Here is a 20123-nt window from a genome sequence, read left to right on the forward strand (position 1 = left end):
CTTTTTTGAGATTTACAGAACATATTATATGCTTTATCACAGTTTATACTTCCAATAATTTTGTGATGTAAGGATTACAGGTATTTTATACCCATATTAAAGATGAAAGTGAATTTCAATTGTTAAGTTCCCAATCACACAGCTGGTGTCAGAGGATATTCAAATTACAGTCTATCCTGACTCTAATTTCAGTACTCTTTATACTCTACTTTATAGCTTCTAGACTCTACACAAAGTGAGTCAGAAGATGTAGATTCATATCCTGACTCTACTACTTATGTGACCTTGAATCCTATCTTAGTTGTAGTTTCTTCACTGTTTAAAATAAGAAGGCTGAAAGAAAACTCTTCCTTCTCCTACTCCACTTCTAAATCTTATTGCTGCTGAGAATTGGTGTCACCAAGGGAAGACTGAGAGGTCTTGAAAGTCAAATTTTAAAAGCGCTCAGGATTTATTAGACAAGCCTGCAAAACTGACAGATTAAAAGCTTTTCTCCTCCTGGAGAAGTAGCAAATAGCTTAAGGACAGGTTAAAGCACAAAGGACCAGACCAGGTGCAGGAAGGAAAAAGAGTGAAAAGGAAAAGGAGACCTGGCAGAGCTGAATGTGAGAGGGAAAGGAGAAACAGCCTAAGGTCTGGTTTAGTATGGTAACCTGGAATAGAATCTCATAATTCTCCAGCAGCCTAGGCGGGGATTTTTTTTCTTTTTTTTGTAGTTTTACAAGGCTATGGGGTTAAATGATTTGCTTAATGTCACATGGCTAATTATTAAGTGTCTGACTCTGGATTTGAACTCAGGTCCTTTTGATACCAGGGCCAATTCTCTACCTTAAGAACAGACAGAGATAGATTTTCATCCTTGCATGGCAAAGGTAGGCAGAGAGAGAGAGAGAGAGAGAGAGAGAGAGAGAGAGAGAGAGAGAGAGAGAGAGAGAGAGAGAAACCTTAAATGCACTTTTGTAGTGGGTTGGACAAGGGTGGTGCTTGAGGAGTGGTCTAGCACCTAGCTCAATAGGCAAACTACATGGTGGTCTTTCCTATAACAAGGTGCATGACTTCTAAGTCCAAGGTCAGGTAGACTGGAAATGAGAAGCTAGAGGAAGGGGAAGGAGCCAAAGTTGCTCTCATCTTGATGAATTAACATTCAACAATAGAGTCACTTTGAACAACAGGGAATTCCCCAGACAGGCACCGACAATATCTTTCCTTCTACAAAATTTGTTTCCGATCACTTCTCCCATGTCCACCACTCCCTGCATCACTATTATCCTATGATTCTCCACCCCATCTCTGGGAATTCTCCCTGTCTATACCCCATAACACTCCCTCCTTCACTCTTGACTACTAATCTTCATTCTTTCTTTAAATCCCAGCTAAAATCTTGCCTTCTCTTGGAAGTCATCTTCAACACTTCTTAATTCTAGTGCCTCCCTTTGATATTGATTTACTGTACATATAGGTTGCCTTGCTATATTTGTTTTATTACTGTCTTTTCCATTAGATAGCAAACTTATTGAGGGCAGGGACTATCTTTTGATTATTTTTTATCTTCCTCAGAGTTCAGAGTTAGGTATGCAATAAATACTTATTGGATGAAATTGAAAGGTAAGCATAAAGTAGAAAATTCTCATTGGCATTATAATTCTTTGACTATTCTATAAAGACCAAGTAGCATTGAGATCACTGACTACGAAATAACATAATATTCCCCACAATTTTTTCAAGATAATGGCTTATACAGATACACTTCAACTTCAAGCCCAGATTTATGTTATTTATTCCCAATTTAGCTCTATTGTCAAACAAAGAAGCTCCTCTTCACTGCATGATGGTTAACTAGAACCAATTATAGAATGTTGCCAAAATCTACATAGAAATTGCACTATCTAAATTGATCTTATTGACCATTGACCATAGGTTTCCTTGTGATTACAATACTTTAAATTTGCAGAAATTTTTGCCAAATGGATATTGCAGAAAGTATTTTTCCTCTGGCTGAAATGATAATTCTAAGTTTTATTTTGTTTTACTACCAACTCAATGAAAGGACTCAATTCATGATATATATGACTCTTTTATTTTAAAAGAAGGAACCATAACATCATATTCTCTAAAGTTATAATTTAACAAGAAAAGTGAATTTACCTCTCCCAACCATTTCTAGTAAAGTCTTCTTACCATTCACCACAGGACGTATGCCAATTTTTCCTGGGAGGAAAACATATAGGAATTCATTCTTATGTCAAATCATGAAAAGTGTTGCAAGGAGGATTTCCTAGCACTTCATAGATTTAGAGAGAACTATCTAAGAAGAAATGAGAAAAAAAGTACAATTTCTAATTCTTATTTTGATCTGGCAGGGTTAAAGGGGAGGGGCAAGAAGGGTAGCAGTGATTCACTAAAACTAGAACACATACCCAAAAAAGTCAATTGAATTCATTTCAATAAAATTTTATTATTTGCAAGGTTCTGTGCTAGCTCTGGGGGATATGAAAACTCGAACAATGGATCCTTCAAACTGAATCCTGTTAAAGACCTTAGATTAACATAGCCAAGATCTCCCACTGTATCCAGAGCCATCTCCAGGCAGCGTGATCCAAAACTTGGCCACTGGACCCAGATGGCTCCAAAGAAAAAGTGAGGTTACAACCACATTTCTAGCAAATATTTGTAGTGTTTACTGTGTCTGAAGAATTCTCTCAGTACTGTCTGGGATAAGATGCAATCTTTATCTTCAAAATATTTGCAGCCTGGGCTGCCTTCACTTTTAACCAATAGTAAAATAAGTAATTAAGGATATATTCTACAGGTTATGGTACAAAGGGCATTTCTGTCAAAAAATCAATTAGCATTTTAGTATCTACTATATGCTAGCCATTGTGCTAAGCTGTGTAAATATATAGACAAAAAATGGCACTCTGCACTCAAAGAAATTACTTCATGGGTGTGTGAATGTGGTTCTATATCTATATATACATATACATATACATATACATATACATAAAGTAACAGCAAAGTGATTTTTACAAATAGATTTTTAGGTCATCTAATAAGAAAAAAAATCAATCTCTGTTTATTCCTTACTAAAAACTCTTGGCTATCTGACCATCTCCCATAGCAGTTTCCCCTCCTCTTTTATATAACCATTTGACCTCACCAGGCTACAACTAAGTATGGAACCTTGTTATTTTTCTCCTTTGTCCAGCCAAGTACTACACTGATAGGCATATCCAGAGCTGTTGATAGAACTTCTTATACATGCACCCTCCCTCGATTCCAGTTGTCATACAATACCCTCTTTCACCCCTTGACATTTCTTCTGTCAAAACCTTGGCAGGTAGAAATGATTTTTCAAATGTCAAAGGGAAAAATATAACACTCCCAAAAATAAATAAATGAAATCTCTTAATGTCACTATTGACAGACTCAAGCTATTCACTCTCTTTTGTTTAGCTCAGACTTGTCAGAAACAGCCCACTCTTCTGCTGTGATTACCTAAGGTTATTTTCACCTGAAATTAATTTACCTTTGAAAACAAAAGTTACTAAAAGCTGGAGAATTTGTACAAAGGATTGACTAATGAGAAATGTAATTTCTTTCTTGTTTATTTATTCTTTAGGACTCAATGAACCTTGAAAAAATATTTTATTATCTATTTGATGGTTAAAAATGTTAAAATAGCAGCAGAAACTCAAAGAATTTTTTTCTGGAGGAAGAATCTCAGGCACAGAAGGGCTATGTGGTTTTATCCAAATCAATCCATTTGTCCATGATGTTATAGAGAAAAATTTGTCCCAGTCACTCTCAGCCTGCTTTTTCAGTGACTTGTGCTTTTACCCTGTCATTAAAACATACTCACTGGAATTGAAAAGGGAGAAGATAAGGGAGGAACTTACATGACTAGCTCTATTAGCCCTGAGCCTCCTTGGAGGCAATATGCTTTCCCAGCACTGATTAGCTGAGATAAAAGCAGCAAAAGAGCCGGGCTTTCATTCTAGCTCTCTTTGTCTTTCTTTGTCTATCCATCCAGAGAGAATACACCATAGGATCCTACCTGTTATATTTGATGTAGTAGGAATAAATTGGATGATAACTCAAGTCTCTCTGGGGACCTTGGGGACAAAATGATTTATATCATGAGGTTTTTCAATAATGTGGTATAGCTAACTGAACTTTGTCAACAACTATGGAGGAAAATTTGTTTCTAAGATGTTGCTGTTGATAGAACACTTTCTTTTTCAAAAAAATTTTTTTTTAAATTTTTACAGGATTCAGATAAAAGAAAGCTAGGAGTAATTTTTCAGCAATATGGATTCTAGCAAATCATTTGATAACATCAATTTAATGTGTCTAATATGAACTGACTGAAGTATACCTTTGTTTTAAGGAGCACTGGTTATATCACTTCCTTAACTGAAAAACCTTCAGTGTCTCTCTTCATTGACCATCCCAAAATAGTATAATTTCCTTAGCCTGATCTATCTCCCTGCCATTGTATCAGAAAATGAAATAGTATATATATATGTACATATATATATATATATATATGTGTATGTATGTATGTATATATACTCCACAAAAGTCAAAAAATCACACTGAACTAGTCTCTTTTTTTCCCAAGTTTGTTTCAGCTTTTCTTTATCCCAATAGCTCTGGTTTTTATTCTGTTCATTCTAACTAAAACATTTCCCTGCTTCCAATTCATAAATCAGAGCAAAATTAGTTTCTTTATAGTCCTCTCCCCTCCTATTTTAATATGACTTTTAATGCTTTATGAATTAATTTGGAGCTTATCATTGTATGTGGTACATAAATATTGGTTAAAATCTAGTTTCTGAATGGCTACTATCCAGTTTTCCAAACAGCTTTTTTTTTTTCAATAGTGAGTCCTTTCCCCACTAGTCACTAGACTACTAGGTTGGTTTGTATCTATATTTTAGGTACCCAACCTGTTTGTGTCATCAATCTCTATTTTTTAACTGGTACCCAATCTTTCCCTCATAATTTTTTTGGAGTGTAGCTTGAGATCTAGTACTGCTAGATGCTATTTCTTTGCACTATTTTTCATTATTTCCCCTTAAAATTTTTGGCATTATTTGATATACCACTGAACAAGAGAACAAGAGAAAGACCTCCAGATATTATATAGATATTATATAGAAACATATAGTGATATACCACTGGTATATCAAATTGATATACCACTGAATTAATAAATTAAGTAGTATTGAAATTAATTATATTGTTCCATAGTCCCTATGTGGATTATGTTAGGAAGTCTCTAAATTATTTCATAAATTATATAGTTATTATACAGGAATTTTTACTTATTATCTCCGTGGGAAATATTTTTTTTCCTTCTCAACTTACTGTAATGGTATTCTGCTCTGTTCCCATATTATTGATATCTGGGGCATTTCAACAGTATAAAACTGTATTACCCTCATTTTCCTCCAAGTATTGCATGATCTTCATTTATGTATGACCATCACTAATATCCAGAAATATGCAGAAATATTAATGAATTGAATGAATTTATTTTATATCCTTCAAATTTGCTTTAGTTGTTTAAATGATTTTTATTTTATTCTCTGTTGTTCTCTTTGGACAAATAGGTGGCTAAATGGATGAGTACTGGGCCTGGAGATAGGAAGGCTCATGTTAATGGCTTCAAATATGGTCTCAGATACTTAGTAGATGTGTAATCCTGAACATGTCACTTAACCCTGTTTGTCTCAGTTTTCTCATCTGTAAAATGAGCTGCAGAAGGAAATGGCAAACCATTAAAGTGTCTTTGAGAAGAAAATTACAAAAGGCCCATGAAGAGTAAGACACTGAAATGACTGAACAAAATTACTCTTTATGAACACAATCATATCAATGGCACAATGTGATTAATTTGTTCCTATGGTTAAAGCAGGCAAAATGGTATAGAGGATCAAATGTGGGGTTAAATTCTATTTCTGATACTTACTAGTTTTATGACTTTGGGTAAGTCACTTAACCTTTCTTAACTTCAGTTACCCTGTCTGAAAAATCCTAATAATAATAAAATAAATATAAAATAGAAATATAAATAGAAAATGGAAAATAATAATAGAAATAGTAATTTCAAGATTTCTTAAAAGATCAAAAATAACATATGTAAAGCACTTTGAAAAGACTTAAAGCTATTTTTATTTGTCCATGCTTATTCCATTAATTTCTTTTTCTTATTTTATCAAACAGAAATAGAGAAAATTTATAGTCTTGCTTGACCCTTATTGTAAAGGTCCCAATTTTATCCCCTTCACAGTCTCTTTCTGCCTCTACCTCCATAGAGACATAGATATAGATAAATATAAAGATATAGTAGATACAGAAACATATAGTGTGTGTATATATATATATATACATATGCATTCAGATACATATATTTATAGAAATTTTTGTATGCATACATATAGTAAAATTCCCTAAGACATAAGAGGAAGGAACTATGTGGAACTAAGTGTCTTATTATATTTTCCCTATGTTTAAAAATTACCTAATTATTGTAAGAATATTACAAAGAGTATTAGTGAAGGTCATACATCAATGAAGATTATGTAATACTTGGAAGAAAATGAGGGCAATAGTTTTATGCTGTTGAAATGTCCCAGATACAACAGAATACCATTACAGTAAGTTGAACAGGGAAAAAAAGTCCATAAAAAAATTTCCCTGATTTCATACAGTTGAGACATATGGAAAGACACATTTGGAGGATAATGGAATAAAGGATTTGTCAATGAAAACTTTTGCCAAAAAGTGATGTTGTTCAATTGTTCAGTCATGACCAACTCTTCATAATACCATTAGATCCATAATGTCTATGGGATTTTCTTGACAAAGATACTGGAATGTTTTGCCATTTTTTTCTCCAGAGGATTAAAACAAACAGAAGTTAAATGACTTACTTAAGGTCACACAGCTAGGTAGTGTCTGTAGCCAGGTTTGAACTCAGATCTTACTGACTCCATGCCTCGCATTTAATCACTGAGATACTGATTCCCTCAAGAAGTGATGCAAAAGGCATTATTAAGAAAATATATGATCAAATAAATTTAGCTATTCATGACAGATAAATAATCCAAATGTTGTTTCCTCAAACTAATGAAAGAAGAACAAGAGAAAGAATTCCAGATAATATTACAAGATTTATGGAAATCCACCAACATGTTTTCTGAAGCAACTTTTTCTACTTCATATGTACAGGACAGCTAATAACTTATTTTAACTTTTTTTGTGTGAATTTATATTTCCCTTAAAGGTCAGGTAGTCTTAAGTGATTCATTTCAGCACATTTGCTTTTTTTTCACTTGTCAGTTTTCTCCAAAAATAACAACACATTATTTATATAGTCTAGGTCTTTTCTCTGTTTGTTTCTAACATGTACTTTTCTTTAAGACTGGTTGAATTTAGAACACTCTGCTCTTCACCTGACCTATTTTTCTTATATTTAAAATTGACAATGTGATTTAAAGGTGCTAAAATTATTTAAGATATACTTTAAGGTTAGGTAACTATTACTATATATTATTTCTCTCTTCTATAACTTAACATCTAAATATGTTATTTTAAATATTTGGTCTTGTAGGTGATTTATTCCTTTACTTATTTGACTTTAGTAAATAAAACAAATAGTTGAAAACTATTTTAATTAATAGGGATACAACTAGATATGTAATTTCACTGACTGAATCTGTAATTTCATTGTTATAATGAATTAATGCAAGAGTAAACATATTTGCATCTAACAGTGTTAAGAATCCTTTTTGAGAGCTCTGTCTGACTCTTCATGTTTTCATCTGGGGTTTACTATTACTAGAATATTTTGCCACTTTCTTCTCCAGTTCATTCTATAGATAAGAAAACTGAGACTGATAAGATAAAGTCTCTTGCTCAGGGTCTAGTAAATGTTTGAGGCCAGATTTGAACCAGGAAGAATACAAAAAAGTCTTAGAAAGCTGCCTAAATCATGGAAAGAATAAGATTTTTTTAAAGTTAGAATGTCAATATGTTTCACAGGTTGTGCTTGAATGTTGTCTTGGATCTTGTTTCAACTCATTTTATGGTATGTTTTGCTGCTTACCATGCTTTAATTAATAATATTCAAATAAAGGTATATATATATATATGCATATATATATATATATATATATATATATAATACTATCTACTAAAGAAAGGAAGATTAAAAATAAATCTCGGGATAGAAAAGAGAAAAAGGAAAAATTCAGACTATAAATAAATGCATGCATACAGTTGACCATTTTCACAATTAAATTCATATTTTCTTATCTACTTACTAGAAGTATAAATATATCTATATGCATATATAAACATACACTATATATAAATAATATACTCATATAAATAATATATATTTATATAAATAACTAACAATATAAATAAATAATATATTTGTTTATAAATATCTATAATATCTATATATATATATATTTCATATATATTTACACTCCTAGGAAGTAGGTGGGAATAAAGTAATATAAATTTAATTGTGAAAACAGTTAAATTGAGGTACAACTGAATTAACTGATATATATTTTACACTATATTGTGATTTTACTCTATTGAACCTGTAATTTCATTGCTCTTATTGTTTATCCTTCATTTTCTAGGAGAAACAATGGCATCAGGAGGGTGATAACTTGACTCATGAATGAATTCGATTTAAAGGAGGTAGAGCTATGTAAAGTCATCAGACTCACTCTCCTCTCCAGAGTCATAAGTCTAGTGGAAAGACACAAATCAAACTATTTGATTATTATTATTATAAATTCATGCAAAATTGTTTTACTGATTTTTTTAACTGATAGTCCTATGAGTTGTTTTTGAGTCTTGTTTCTTTGTGACCCTTATTTGGGTCACAATACAAATAGAGTCACATTGAAGAAACTGGTTGATAGTGAAAAATTCTGATTTTTCAATCAAGTCTCCACAGAAAGACTAAAAAAATATAGGTTTCACTGGCATACATTGAAAATATTTTTATTTCAAATTCATTTTATTTTCATATAGCTGCTGAAAATTTTTCTCTTTATTTTCAGTGCTCTTAATTGGGATAATTATGAAAGTTTACTTTAGGCAGGACAAGAAGAGAAAATCAATGAAATCATAAAAATATATTATAAATACATTTCAGCTATTAAAATAGCTGAAAGATCAGTAAGAATTATATAATGCAGTCACTTAATTTTAGAATGTCAGGAAACAGACATATTCTTCATTGTAGATTACACATAGCAATTCTATAACAGATTTACTTATATATTATGACATGATCCAAGTTCAGACACTGGTATATGACATATTTAACGTGAAGAAAAAATGTTCTTTATATTGTCAAGAATATTCTTTGGAATTGTATTGGATATGCAATTCACAATACTACCTGATGACCCCAGTTTAAACAAAAGATACAGAGGAAGTGAGAGGGACCACTATACAAATATAAGAATAATCTATCAGCATGAAGGACTAGATACTCTTTAGTGGAGACTCGATAATTATCAAATGTTCAAATCTATTAGATCCTTGGAAGACTGGACACCCAAATATATGACCTCCCAATACCACCTCTGCACTATACCCTTTATACTATTTGCAATTATATCCTTGACACCCATTCCTATGTTAAGAATTAATAGAGCTAAAGTAACCCTATCTCCCTCTCCTCCCTCCCCTCCCCTATCTCTTCTGGTATTCTCTCTCTTCCTCTTCCTCCCTCTCTGTCTTTGTCTTTGTCTCTGTCTCTCTTTGTGTATGTACCCTTATCTCCCAGAGAAAATAAAGACTATTCACTATGACTTTCTAGAAAGAATCATCTATTACTACTTTCCACATCTTGTAATCACAGTACCTTGCAATCTGACTTTTGACCATATCATTCTACTAAAACTGCTTTCTCAAAGGTTACAAATAATATAATTTTGAGATTCTAGGATCCTCTGTATTTTCTTTAATCTTCATACTACTTGATCTGTTTATAACTTTTATTTTGTGAACATTCCCTTCTTCCAGAAAACTCTCTTCTTAATTGTCTTTGATGTTTTCTTCTCCCACTTACCCTTTTGCCTGCCTCACTGCTCCTCAATATCCCTTCCTGAAGCAGTACTCATCATCCACGCTCTAGGTAAAAGTGAATTTCAGGTCTTTTTACTTGTCCCTCTTCTCAGTATGTGCGATTGAAGGAACTCATTTCTTTATAATGATTCAAGAATTTGGTCTGATAAAGTAACTCCAAAATCTATCAATCCAGTCATAATTTTTATCATGAGTTCTACTGATTTTCTAATGAACCACTCCAAAAATTTTTCTCCCTCAAGAACAGAATTTGCAGGAAAATTGAGGTAGCATAATGTCCTGGGGGGAAAAGTCTGCATCTTGGCTATGATCTGAAAGAGCCTCCAGAATGTCATACTATTTATACATTTTAGGTTAGGCAGGAGTTGTAAAACACTAATTCATTCTTGAATGTATTAGATCAACTCTTGGTCTTAATGGGAGGAGGACAAGGTTTGAAATGGAAGTAGGGAGTACTCACTAAATAAAACTGTCTTCTTTAAAACCAGTCATGCTTTTTTTCTCAATTTTATTTAAAATTTTGAATTCAAAAATCTATCCCTCCCTCATTTCATTCCTACCTCCCTTCTCTGAGATATTAAGCAATCAGATATAGGCTATACATGTGCTATTATGCAAAATATTTCCATATTGTTCATTTTGTTCAAGAAGACTTGAATGAAAGAAAAAATAAAGTAACGAAATAACATGTTGCAATGTTATTTTCAATGATCAATCAATATCAGTTCTTTCTCTGCAACTGGATAGGATACTACATAATTGGTTCTTTGAGATTGTCTTGAATGATTTTTTTTTCTGAGAATAACTGAACCATTCACAGTTCATTATCAAACAATAGTGTTGTTAATGTGTACAATGTACTGGCTTTGTTCACTTCACTATGCATCAATTCATGTCTTTCCAGGTTTTTCTGAACTCATTCTGCTTGTCATTTCTTATAGCACAATAATATACCATCAAAGCCACATACCACATTTATTCAGTCATTTCCCATCTGATGGACATACCTTGGATTTTTGATATTACTAATCATCACAAAAAAGTGATGTTATTGATATTTTGTACAAGTAGGTCTTCTTCCTTAATTGAATGTCTTTGAGATTTAGCCCCGGATCAAAGGGCATGTGCAATATTTATACTCCTTTGAATATAGTCCCAAGTTTGCTCTCCAAAATGCTTTGATTAGCTCACAGCTCCTTCCAACAATGTATGTGTCCCATTTTTCCTACATCCCCTCCAACATCCAACATTTTCCTGTTTTGTCATATATTACCTGACATGATATGTATGAGGTGGTACCTACAGATTGCTTTAATTTGCATTTGTCTATTCAATATGATTTAGAGCATTTTTTTTCATACAAGTATGGATAACTTTGATTTCTTTGTTTTACAACTCCTGTTCATATCCTTTGATCATTTATCAATTAGGGACACCTTGTATTTATCTAAATTAGATTTGGTTCTCTGAATATTTGAGAAATGGGACTTTTATCAGAGATACTTGTTGCAAAATTCCCCCCTCCCCATTTTCTCCTTTTCTTATAATTTTGGTTGCATTGCTTTTGTTTGTGCAAAACTTTTTAAATTTTATATATTCAAAAGGATCTATTTTATATCATGTAATGCTCTCTATATCTTCTGTGGTCCTAAATTATTACTTATCCATAAACCTGAAAGTTAAACTTATGCTATCATTTTTATGTATAAATCATATGCTCATTTGACTGTATCTTTGTATATTGTGTGCGATATATCTGGTTTTGACCATATGGTTTGCCAGTGTTCCCAGCAGCTTTAGACAAATAATGAACTTTCTTTTCCTCCAAAGGTTTGGATATTAGGGTTTATCATATCATTATTATTAAGGTCATTTATAACATAATTTGTACCTAACTTATTCTTTTGATCCACTACTCTATTTCTTAGTGAGTACCATATAGTTTTGCTAATTACCACTTTATAATAGTTTGAGATCTGGTAAGGCAAATCCCCCTTCATTAAAATATTTTTTATTGATTCCCTTGATATCTTTGAGCTTTTATTCTTCCATATGTACTATTTTCTAGCTCTACAAAATAATTTGCTGTTTAATTGAAATTTCACTAAATGAATAAATTAGGCAAATTTTCATTTTATTATATTGACTTGACCTACCCATGATCATTTTCCAAATATTATATTATATGCAAAGAGTGATAATTTTGTTTTTTCATTACCCATTCTAATACATTTAATTTCTTTTTCTTTTTCATTTGTAAATTTAACATTTCTAGAACAATATTAAATAGTATAGGTGAAATGGTGCATTCCTGCTCCACCTCTGATTTTACTGGGAAGACTTCCAGTTTATTCTCATTCCAGATGTTTTTTGTTGATTGTTTTAGGTAAGTATTACTTACCATTTTAAGAAAAACTCCATTTATTTCTATTCTGTCTAGTGTTTTAAATAGTAAGGAGTACTATATTTCCTCAAGTAATTAATGTCTTTTGAGAAAATCATATGATTTCTCTTGATTTTGTTATAGAATTGTTCAATTATGCTAATAATAATAAATAAGCAGCCATGCATTCTTGGTATAAACCCCACCTGCTCATAGTGTATGATTTTTGTGATATATTGTTGTAAACTCTTTGCCAGTATTTCATTTAAAATATTTTCATTTGACTCCACAGAAGAAAGTGAGCCTGTTGAATTTACACAGCCCTCCCCCACTCAAATGCAATTCACTTGCATGTCATAGCATCACTTCTCTGATGTTATAATCTTCTTCAAGAGCAAAGGACAAATATCATCAAACTCAAAAGTGTCAGGCTGATGATACACAGCAGGATTATCTCCATTTTGTAAATTAGTACATAAAGTTGTATGCCAGTGTAATCCCTCAAAATCAGTGTCAGAGACAGGATTTGAACTTGAGAGAGCCCTTCCCATTGGTCACAAGGCTACCATTTCCATTATTTTACCATTATTTTTTACCTTGAAAATTTGCTTTATAGCCCATTAAAGTTGTGTCTTTGGTCAAAAAAATTTGCATCAATATCCATTAGGGAAATTGGTCTATGATTTTCTTTCTTTGTTTTGGTTTTTCCTGGTTTGTGTAAAAGTCACAGTATTTGGGTCTAAAAAAGCAATTTGTTAGAACTCCTTTGCCTATTTCCACAAATAGTTCATGATGTATTGGGATTTTTTTTCAAATGTCTGATGGAATTTGCTTATGAATCTATTTGGTCCCCTTGGATTTTTTTCTTAAGATTATTGAAGGGTTGTCAATTTATTTTTCCAAGATTGGGTTATTTAAGTAAGATATCTGCTTCTGTTTTATTAGTAAGTTCACTTCATTCACCTTTATAGCTATGATAACCAACTATGCATGTCCTTTCATATTATTTTTGATTTTTTTATCTACCTTCTATTTCACTTCACCATTTCCCTCCTCATAAGTTTTTATTTCTGGGTAATTCCTTCCCCAATAAACCCTCCTTTTTTTCGGTCCCTGCTTCCCTTCTATTATCCACATCACTTTTCTCTTTATTATAGGGTAAGATACATTTCTATAACCAACTATGTGAGTATGTTATTTGTGCTTTGAACCAATTTAATGAGAATAAGGTTTAAGCTTTGCCTGCCATGCCCCCCCCCATTTTCTTCTCCATTATAATATTTCTTCCATTTCTCTTTAATCTGGGATATTTTATCCCATTCAAACTCCTTTCTCCTTCTTGAGCACAATTTTCTTTTTCACTTCTTTATTTTTGGGGGGCCATTATTCCATCAAAATCACTTTATATTCCACCCTCTTTCTATATATCCTCCTTCTCATTGCTTTTGTGGTAATAAAGTTACAACTACACCATATGGAACATTTTTTTTAACAGTTTTGAATGTTCTGTTTTAATTTTCTTGGGCTTTTTTAAAATTTGTTTTTTGTTTTACTTTTTTATACTTCCCTCAAGTCTTGAATTTGGAGATCAAAATTTTATTCAACTCTGATCTTTCAGTTAAAAATGCTTGAAAGTCCTCAATTATGTTAAATATACCTTTTTAAAGGTTTTTTCCAAGACAAATCAGGTTAAGTGGCTTGCCCAAGGCCAAACAGCAAGGTAATTATTAATTGTCTGAGACCTGTTTGAACTCAGCTACTCCTGACTCCAGGGCTGGTGCTCTATCCACTACACCACCTAGACACCCCAATACATTTTTTTAACAGAAAGATTGTATTTAGTTTTTCTTGGTCAGTGATTCTTGTCATAATTCTAACTCATTGGCTTTCAGTATATCATATTCCAAAACTTTGGGTTCTTTAATGTGGAAACTGCCCCATCCTGTGTAATCCTGATTGTAGCTCCATGATATTTGAATTGTTTTTGACAGCTTGCAATACTTTCTCCTTGATCTGTGAGCACTGAATTAGGTTATGGTGTTCCTGGGAGTTTTCATATTGGAATATCTTTCAGATGATGATCAGATTGTTTTAATATTGATTAGAGCAGTGTATTTTGATAATTACTTAAAAGATGTTATTCAGGCTATATTTTTTAATCATGACTTTTCAGTAGTCTAATCACATTTAAAAACTGAATCATGAACTTATCTATGGTTTAATGCCACCTATTGCTATTTGAAGTTTTATGTCACTGTTCTAAAGAGCAAACTTGACCTTAAAGAAGCAATGAGACAGTGAGATGACTCAGTGGACAGAGCTCTGTTTAGGGAACAGGAAGATCTGAGTTCAAATAGAGTCTCAGATATTGTGATGTTGGTCATAAACTCTGTCTGTCTTAATTCATCCAAAAAGGAAATGGCAAACCACTACAATTTCTTTTCCAAGAAACCCTATGGACAGTACTTGCACTATGGTTCTAAGGGTCACAAATATTGAATAAAAAGGAACAATTGAATAACAAAAATGCTGAAATTGCTATTTCAAGTAGTTCTTCAGTTGATTTTCTACAATTATCTAAATAGGTTATCATAGAATCTCCATAGAAAAAAAAATTGTTTCTTTGTTGCCTTTTCTAATTTCTTCAATTTTGTTTTCTTTTCTTATTTCTAAATCTAACATTTCTAATGCAATATTGAATAATAGTGATGATAAAGGACATCCTTATTTCACCCATGGTCTTATTGGGAATGAGTCTAATTTATGCCCATTCAATATAATGTTTACTGAAAGTTTTTAGATAGATATTGCTTCTTATTTGAAGAAAAACTCCTTTTGTTCCTATGCTCTCTAGAGTTTTTAATTTGAGTGGGTACTGTATATTTTTGGAAGTTTTTTCAGTACCTAATGTGATAATCATATAATTTATATTTAGTTTGGTTGTTGATATGGACAATTATGCTGATAGTTTTCCTAATATTTAACCAACCCTGCATTCCTGGTATAAATCCTACCTGTTCCCAGTGAATTATTCTAGGGATAACTTTCTGTAATCTCTTTATCAATATTTTATTTAAAGTTTTTGCATCATTATTCACTAGGGAAATTAGTCTATAATTTCCTTTGTCTATTTTGACTTTCAGGTTTAGGTATCAGTACCATATTGGTGTCAAAGAATGGAATCTGGCAGAATTCCTTTTTCATTTATTTTTTCAAATAGTTGATGTAGAACTGTAATTAATTGTTCTTCAAGTGTTTGACGGAATCCATTTATAAATCCATATGACTCTGTAGAGGTTTTCCTAAAGATTCATTGATGACCTGAATTAATAATCTGCATTTTTGTATATGAACAGCAAAAGCCCAGTGCAAGAGATAGAAAGAGAAATTCCATTTAAAGTAACTTTAGATACTCCCAAGACAAACCCAGAAACTGTGTAAGCACAATTATAAAGCACTTCTCACCCAAATAAATTCAGATTTAGATAAGTGGAAAAGTGTCAATTGATCATGGTTAGTTTGAGATAATGTAATAAAAATGACAGTTCTAATCAAATTAAATTACTTAATCAATCAAACTACCAAATAACTATTTTACTGAACTAGAAAAAAAGTAATAAAATTCATATGGAGCAACACAAAGGTAAAGAAAAGCAAGTGAACTGTTGGAAAAAAAATGCAAAGGAAGGTGGCCCAGTTCTACTAGATCTAAAACTATACTGTAAAGAAATCATGTGGGGGATGGCTAGGTGGCGCAGTGGATAAAGCACCAGCCCTGGAGTCAGGAGTACCTGGGTTCAAATCTGGTCTCAGATACTTAATAATTACCTAGCTGTGTGTCCTTGGGCAAGCCACTTAACCCCATTGCCTTGCAAAAACTAAAAAAAAAAAGTCATCAAAACTTCCTGGTGTTGGCTAAAAAATAAAGTAATGGGGACAGAGCTAAGATGGTGGTATGAGGACAGAATTTCCCAGGAGTTTTCTTCCAAAATATTTCAAAACCTTAATATTATGACTCTAATTAAATTTTTGAGAGACAGGACCCACAGAAAGACCCAATGAGGCAGTTCTCCAGCCCAAGGTATCCTGGAAGATTGTGGTAAAGTTCCATTCCATGGGGTTGGAGAGGGTAGCAGCATACCAGGATTGCCACAGGAAAGCTCCAGTCTTTTGGGAACAGCTCCTTTCAGCAGTTCAGATAGCTAGTACAACCATATTAGACCAGCTATGGACATGCTATCACCATCCAGAGGAAGAAAAACAAAACAAAACAAAACAAACAAAAAAACACAACCCTTCAGAATCTGATGAACACTTTATAAAAATTATCTCTTATGGACCTCTTTCCTTTAATTCTAATTTCTCATACCTAAAATCACAAATCTGCAAATTGCTTTTCAATAATTTGTTCAGGGGCAGCTAGGTGGCACAGTGGATAGAGCACCAGCCTTGGAGTCAGGGGTACCCAAATTCAAATCCAGCCTCAGACACTTAATAATTGCCTACTAGCTGTGTGGCCCTGGGCAAGTAACTTAACCCCATTGCCTTGTCAAAAAAAACCAATCTAAAAATTAAAAAAAAGTAAAAAATAAATAAATAATTCATTCAATAGCATATTGTATGTTAAGAAAAAGGAGTTCATTGATGACTTGCTCAAGTATTTTTTTTTCTGAAATAGGGTTCACTATTTAATTTCCTCTTCTGTTAATCTGGGCAACTTATATTTTGTAAATATCTATTTCACTTAGATTGGCAATTTGGCAAAAGAAACATCAATTATTACTCTAATTTCTTCCTCATTAGTGGCAGTGTGAATTGAACCCTTTTATTTTTGAAACTGAAAATTTGGTTTTTTCCTTTTTTAAATCAAATTACCAAAGGTTTATCTATTTTATTATTTGTTTTCATAAAATCAACTCAATTTCATTTTATTTCTTACTTTCAATTTTAATAATCTCTCCTTTATTTACAGAATTTCTAATTTGTTATTTAATTGGGGATTTTTAATTTGGTCTTTTTTTGGTCTTTTTACTTGCATACCCAATTATTTGATCTCTCTCTATTTTATTCATGTAAGCATTTAAGGATATAAAAATTCCTCTAATAACTGATTTATTCCTAAGAAGTTTTGCTATGTTGCTTCATTATTGTCATTGCCTTGGTTGAAATTAATAATTATTTTTTTTTGGCTTTTGCAAGGCAATGGGATTAAGTGATTTTCCCAAGATCACACAATTATTATATGTCTGAGGTCAGATCTGAACTCATGTCCTCCTGACTCCAGGGCCAGTGCTCTATCCACTGTGCCACCTAACCGCCCTGAAGTTATTCATTATTTCTAGAATTTGTTGCTTGATCCACTCATTCATTAACATTAAGTTACTAAGTTTCCAATTAATATTTATTCAATCTTTTCATAGTCCTTTATTTCACATGATTTTTATTGTACCATGATCTGAAAATGATGCATTTAATATTTCTGTCTTTCTTCATACGATTGTGAGGTTTTTATGTCAAAATGCATGATCAATTTTTTGTGTAGGTGCCATGTTTCACTGAGGAAAAGGTATATTCATTTCTATTCCCATTCAGTTTATCCCAAAAGTCTATCATGTCTAAATTTTCTAAAATTCTATTTACCTCCATGACTTCCTTCTTGTTTATTTTTAGTTCTATTTACCTAATTCTGAAAGAGGGAGGTTGTGGTCTCCTACTAGTATAGTTTTACTATCTATGTCTTGATTTAAGTTCTCCTCTAAGAATCTGCATACTCTGCCATTTGGCACATCCATGATTAGTATTGATATTACTTCATTTGTACCTTCCTTATTCATTTTAATGAGATCCATTTTTGCCTTTGCTTTGTTTGAGATAAGGAATACTGTCGCTGATTTTTTCACTTCAATTCAAGCATATGTTCTGCTCCAGTTTTTTACCTTTACTCTATGTGTACCACTCTGTTTCAAATGTATTTCTTGTAAATAGCATATTGTAGAATTCTGATTTTTAATCCACTTGACTCTGTTCCATTTTATGGGAGGGTTCATTCCATTCAATTCACAGTGCTAATTACTAACTTTTTATTACCCTCCATCATATCTCCCCTCCATTCATTTGTACCTTTCTGTCTCCTTACACCCTATCCCTCCTCATAAGTGTTTTGCTTCTGAACACTGCTTACCTCAATCTGCCCTCCTTTCTATTAGCCCCTTTCTCTTTTCTTTCCCATTTTCTTTTTCCCTCGTTCCCCCCCTTCTATCAGCACCTCCTATACTCCTCCCTCCTTTTTTCCCCTCTTCAATTCCTATAGGGTAAAATAAATTTCTAAATTTAAATATTATTCCCTTTTTAAGAAAATCCAAAGAAAGTAAGATTCAATCAATTCTCACCTCTTCCCTTCTTTCCCTGTATGTTAATAGGTCCTTTGCACCTCTTCATGTGATATATAATTTACCCCATTCAGCCTCCCTCTTCCTCCTGCCCCAGTACAATTCCATTTTTTAATCACTTGTTTTTTTACATCAACTCATAAAAATTAAATTATGCCCATACCTTCTGCCTATGTATAATCCCCCTAATAGTTATGAGTATCATCCTCCCATGTAGGGACATGACCAGTTAAATTTTAATGAATAACTTCCTTTTATTTTTCCCCTGTTTACCTTTTTTTATGAATCTCTTGAGTCTCAGGTTTGAAGAACAAATTTTTCTGTTCAGTTTTGGGTTTTTTTTTTTCATAAGCAAAATATGAAAATCACCTATTTTGTTAAATGCCAATCATTTTCTCTGAAAACAATATATTCAGTTTTGCTGGGCAATTGATTCTTGGTTTGTAATCCAAGTTCCTTTATTCTCCGAAGTATCATATTAGAGGCTCTTTGATCCTTTAATGTTCATGCTGCCAGGGCTATATAATACTGACTGTGTTTACTTGGTATTTTAATTGCTCGCTTCTGACTGCCTGCAGTATTTTCCTTTTTGATCTGATAATTCTGGAATTTGTCTACAATAGTCTTTGGCATTTTTCATTTTAGGATCCCTTTCAGAATAATGGTTAATTCTTTCAAATTTACTCTCTGGTCCTAGAATATTCAGGGAAGCTTTCCTTGGTGATTTCTTAAAAGACATTGTCCAGGCTCTTTTTTTGATCATGGCTTTCAGGTAGTCCAATAATTTTTAAATTATCTCTTTAGAATCTATTTTCCAGATCAGTTATTTTTCAGTGAGGTATTTTACATTTTCTTCTTTCATTAGCTTTAACTTGTCTAATTCTAGTTTTCAAAGAACTATTTTCTTGAGTTAACTTCTGCATCTCTTTTTCTGTTTGATCAATTGTATTTTTAAATAAGTTATTACATTATTCTACTTGCCCTGCTGTATTTTTGAAGGGATTATGTTTTCTTTTTCCATTTGCCCAATTATATTTTAAAGGGTTTATTTTCTTTGGTCAAAGTTGTACTCCTTTTTACAAGATGTTGAAGTTTTCATCCATTTCTTTTCCCAATTTTTGTATTTGTAATTTTTAAAGAAGAACATTCATTTTAATTCAAAGGCTGCACTAATTTACTACAAAGTTTACTATAATTTACTACCAAAAGTTCACAAAAACTCA

General features: G+C 32.3%; 1 pseudogene; it reads left to right on the plus strand.

The window, feature by feature from the left end:
• Positions 1-20123, plus strand: part of LOC141499305 (cullin-2-like) — a 121291-nt pseudogene that overhangs the window by 100262 nt on the left and 906 nt on the right.

The sequence above is a fragment of the Macrotis lagotis genome, chromosome X (genome assembly GCF_037893015.1).
Source record: "Macrotis lagotis isolate mMagLag1 chromosome X, bilby.v1.9.chrom.fasta, whole genome shotgun sequence".
In the NCBI taxonomy this organism is placed as follows: Eukaryota; Metazoa; Chordata; class Mammalia; order Peramelemorphia; family Peramelidae; genus Macrotis; species Macrotis lagotis.